Below are 5,732 nucleotides of genomic sequence, written 5' to 3' on the forward strand. Positions count from 1 at the left end.
ATGTTTTACTAATGGCTGGTTTGCGGTTAAAGGGGTATTCTAGTTATATAAAGTTATCCCCTATCCACAGAAAGGGCTAACTATTAGATCAGTGAGGAGTCCTACCACTGGAACCCTACTGATCATGAGAACAGGGGCCCCCCGTGGAACCCCCTGAATTGAGCATAGTGGCCGGTTGGGCATGCCCACAGCAGCTCCATTCTTTTCTATAGGAGTTCTGAAGAGCTGTACTTGGCTATCTCCAGAACTTGACTATGTTCCATTCATTATGGGGGGGGCTGCATGGGGTATGTGGCCCCCTGGCTCCTGATCAATGGGAGTCCCAGCGGTAAGATCCTTACTGATTTAATAGTTATCGCCTATCCTGTGGATAGAGGATACATTTACATAACCAGAATATCCCTTTAATATTACTTTGTATTGGATAATAAAAGATCACTGGAGTATCCCTTTAACCACCTCCGGACCGCCTAACGCAGATGTGCGGTCCGGAGGTGGCAGCGCTGCGCACAGTCACGCATATACGCGTCATCTCGCGAGACGCGAGATGACGCGAATATGCGCGCGCGCATGCGCAGTTCGCGCCGGCATTCCGCACAGAAGTATTTCGTCAGCAACCTGCCAGCCAATGATCGTGGCTGGCAGGTTGCTGATTTTTAAAAAATCCAATCAAAGTGCCAGATAGCAGATCATATTAGTAAATATGATCTGTTATATGGCTGCCTGCTCCTCTGCTGGTTCTTTTCGTCGGTTGGATCCAGCAGAGGAGCAGGCTTCACAGTGAGTACACCAAACACTACACTATAGCCCCTGATCACCCCCCTGAACCCCAATTAACCCTTTGATCACCCCTTTGATCACCCCTGTCAATCACAAGTGAAAAGAAAAAAGTGATCAGTGCAAACTGTCACTTTTTTTTTTCACTGTTATTGACCGTTAGGTTTTAGGTATAGTTTAGGTCCCTTGGTTAGGTAGTTAGCGATCAGTTAGCGCCCAGCCCACCGCACCGCAGTCCGTTATTCGCTGATTAGCGTATCGCTAATCAGCATTTGTACTTTTAGGCTGGTTTCACACGGGCGTTGCGGAAAAATGTGCGGGTGCGTTGCGGAAACACCCGCGATTTTTCCGCGCGAGTGCAAAACATTGTCATGCGTTTTGCACTCGCGTGAGAAAAATCGCGCATGTTTGGTACCCAAACCCGAACTTCTTCACAGCAGTTCGGGCTTGGGATTGATGTTCTGAAGATTCTATTATTTTCCCTTATAACATGGTTATAAGGGAAAATAATAGCATTCTGAATACAGAATGCTTAGTATAATAGTGCTGGAAGGGTTAAAAAAAATAAAAAACGTTAACTCACCTTATCCCCAAGATCGTGTAGTTCCCGGTCGGTCTCTTCTCTAGCTGTGGGCTTGGGCTGAATGACCTTTGGTGATGTCAGATCACATGCTCCAATCACATGGTCCATCACCATGGTGATGGAGCATGTGATCTGACATCACCAAAGGTCCTTTAGCCACAGCTAAAGAAGAGACCGACCGGGAACTAGGCGATCATGGGGATAAGGTGAGTTAACTTTTTTATTTTTTTTAACCCTCCCAGCACCATTATACTAAGCATTCTGTAGTCGGAATGCTATTATTTTCCCTTATAACCATGTTATAAGGGAAAATAATACAGTGAATAGACTGTCACCTAGAACCCATGCGTGAAAATCGCACCGCATCCGCACTTGCTTGCGGATGCTTGCGATTTTCACGCAACCCCATTCATTTCTATGGGGCCTGCGTTACGTGAAAAACGCAGAATATAGAACATGCTGCGATTTTCACGCAACGCATAAGTGATGCGTGAAAATCACCGCTCATGTGAACAGCCCCATAGAAATGAATGGGTCAGGATTCAGTGCGGGTGCAGTGCGTTCAACTCACGCATCGCACCCGCACGGAAATCTCGCCCGTGTGAAAGGGGCCTTATAGTATCTGGAAGTGATCAAAACTGATCACGGTCAGATCTATAATAGTACTAGTGTCACTTTAGTTCGCCCTCCACCCAAAACGCAGTGTTTGCCCAATCAGGCCTGATCGGTCGCCCACACCTGCCCCACCGCAGTGACAAAAAAAAATTATTTTTTTGATCACTGCACATTCACTTTACACGCACTGCGGCGATAAAAAAAATCAGTTTTGATATTTTTTATCAACCGCAGCGGCCTCCGGTACTTCGCTAGCCTCCCCTTTGTAAGACAGGCTTGCTTTTTTTTTCTTGGGTAGTCTCAGGGAATACCCCTAAATTTAGTTGCCCACATGTCTAAGAAATATACAACAAAACTTTTGTTAAAGAATGAGTTATAACCATGAATGATATGACTGTTACATTATCTGGTTACCATGAGTAGGCTCAATCATAAATCTAGATAAGGTTCATTTATGCCTTAGGGACAGCACAGTTCTTCTGCCACCAGAACGAGTCAGTTCACCTTTGAACACTGTTTTACCCATCTAGTTAATCTACATAAACAGCTTGGTAACTGTGCAAGTACACGTATTACTTGCCTTGCACTGATCATGATTTATAGCATGTACCATTGTCCAGAGTTGCATCTACAATTCTATGGGATTCAGAGCTGAAATCTCGCAGCATTCCTTGTTGACTCCATGTTGGCACAGAGTGGGCTCCTGTGATTTGAGATGATCACAGTTCTGATAGATATAGATATCAGATGTCTGGTAGTCAATAGTCTAATTTAATTATAATATAATCACAGAGTACCTTCACCAGTGTAAAACGTAACCTTTACTGATGATCATTAAAACTCACCCAGATTGTGCCCATAAAAAGCAATTAACAAAAGGGTGGGCGGGACAAGGAAAGGAAAAATATCTCACCCTCACATTTGCCCTATCAAACTGCAAGCCCTGCCTAGCAAAAACGGAATGGCTGTCCTGATAGGGGCGATCCCGTGTCAGGAAACTCCTGGTAGACCCTATATGTCCCTGACAAGGGATAGATACCGCCACCCGAGAAGAGACCTAGTATGACTACAGTCGAACAGTAATGTCATTGGTCTATGCATGTATCAGAAGATAATAAAGTTACAACATGAATAAATAGTCGCACATAATACATATAGACTCCCATATAACCCAGTGGCATCTAAGTTTGATCACCAGTGGAAAAAGGAGTACATACCGTATGTCCCAGGAATGCAAACTTTGTCCCGACGTGTTTCTCGGAACCGTTCTCTGGGGTCAGTTCATCAGCGGACCACATATAACAAAACAATAAAACTCCACAAAGCAAACAATACAAAAATGGAGGCAATGATATACATATGTGCGAATCAGGTTTAACTATTGCAATAATGCCCATATGATAATGGTAAATCTTATGGCCATAAAGAATCACAATTCCCACAAATTTGGCACCAAATATAATGCATCTACATCACACATCCAATGTCCGCAAAGCTGGTACTAATAAGCAGGGGCCCACTTAGGTCTAGTGGCAGATCACTGAATAGTGGGGAATCCCGGAGTCCAGATTCTTTCTGGCTTAGGAGTCCCTGCTCTGATTCCATATATGGATATGTCCATATATGGAATCAGGGCTATGACCATGAAAGGTCATTTTTGTTTTATTACTTTTCATCAGATTGCAACTTATACAGAATGGAAATTGCTCCATAATTCTGTATAGAAATCACTATATCACAGTTTAGTGCTGCCACCTAGTGGCCTAGACTGGGATATACTAATAATGAGCCCGGAAGCCTAGTACAGGCTGTGGCTCATTTTTAGAACAGAGTGCTTTCCCCTAACTCTGATGGGGGAAGGAGCGTCTGAGCAGGAAGCCCACGCTTCCATTTTTTAACATTCTCAGATGCTGTGGTGACATTTGACTGAGATTTATTGCACAAGGACCCACATACTGTAAACCTGGAGCTGGCCCTGCTAATAAGCCCCTTTTGAAAACATGCATAAAAAATTTTAGAAAAAGTGTAGGAAAGGCTAATCAAAGTAATCGATCGATGTAGCAGAAAGGGAAAGAATATGGTCATACTTCCTTTAATCCCAATTGAAATGACAAGCCTGGAGAAGGTATGATAATTAGGTAATTCTGGGTCAGCACAGGAACATTGGTGGTGCAGTGGTGGCCATCTAGATGGAGAGTCCGGTCTCTGTCCATACCTACATGCAGTCGGCATTGCTCTAAATACCCGTGTGCCGAAAACCAGAAGTCATGTGGAAGTCGATGGTGGACCGCATGGTGGACAGCAAATACAGGAAGTGAATCGCAGATTTACTGGTAATACAGGAGGAAGGACATTGCAAAGCCACTGCACCCTACTAATACAAGATGATTGACTATTGAAAAGTAATATTTTACCATAAACTAGTGTCACTTCATACCAGCTTATAGGGCGGGGGATGGGGAGGTAAAATACGGGGGAAGGTTACTATCCCACATCTTATAAAGTATATATAACGGGTGTAACATTTGATTATAAGTAGCACTCTACCTCACCAAAAGATAAAAAATAACAATAGACAGACTAGTCCAAAAAAATAATTATTTAAATAAAACAAGCAAAATCAATATACTCATTAGGGCCACAAGGGGTGATAGTATTCAACCTATATGTCCATCTGGTTTCTTTTTGTTTCAAAATTGTGTCAATACCTGTCCTTAATTGTCTTTAACTCCTTAAGGACACAGCCTTATTTCACCTTAAAGGGGGACACTGACAGGCCCAATAAGCATATTTAGGTATATATATGACAGTACAGGTCTTATCAAGTGTATTAAAATCATCTAAGTATCCCCCCTGTCCACCTTATGAATACCAAAAACTAAAGTTTTATAACCTGCTTGTCTCGTCTCCAATTTGCCCAAGGGGCGGCGTTTCATCTCAAAATGCGCCCAGCCAGCCGCTCCCAACTGCCATTCTGAAGCCCCGCCCAGCTCATCAATATTCACTTCGCTGGGCGGCGGCTACAACTCTCCCCGCCTCAAAATCCTGCGCATGGCCAATTCAATCCTCTGGGCACGTCCTCCGCCTAATCTTCAGCGCATGCGCCCGGCCGGGGTCACATCGCGCCTGCGTACAGACAGTCTGCGTCTTAGAGGCCGCTGCAGCCTCTGCTTTATGCGCATGTGCCGGGCACTTGAGGCGGGGAGAGTTGTAGCCGCCGCCCAGCGAAGTAAATATTGATGAGCTGGGCGTGGCTTCAGAACGGCAGTTGGGAGCGGCTGGCTGGGCGCATTTTGAGATGAAACGCCGCCCCTTGGGCAGATTGGAGACAAGACAAGCAGGTTATAAAACTTTAGTTTTCGGTATTTATAAGGTGGACAGGGGGGTACTTAAATGATTTTAATACACTTGATAAGACCTGTACTTTCATATATATACCTAAATATGCTTATTGGGCCTGTCAGTGTCCCTTTAACCACTTCAGCCCCGCTAGCTGAAACCCCCTTCATGACCAGAGCACTTATCATTTATCATGTCAAAAGTGACTAAGTTAACTCCTTAAGGACCGGGCTCATTTTTTAACCCCTTAACCACCTCAGCTCCCCTAGCTGAAACCCCCTTAATGACCAGGCCACTTTTTACACTTCGGCACTACACTACTTTCACCGTTTATCGCTCGGTCATGCAGCTTACCACCCAAATGAATTTTACCTCCTTTTCTTCTCACTAATAGAGCTTTCATTTGGTGGTATTTTAT

The sequence above is a fragment of the Bufo gargarizans genome, chromosome 5 (genome assembly GCF_014858855.1).
Source record: "Bufo gargarizans isolate SCDJY-AF-19 chromosome 5, ASM1485885v1, whole genome shotgun sequence".
In the NCBI taxonomy this organism is placed as follows: Eukaryota; Metazoa; Chordata; class Amphibia; order Anura; family Bufonidae; genus Bufo; species Bufo gargarizans.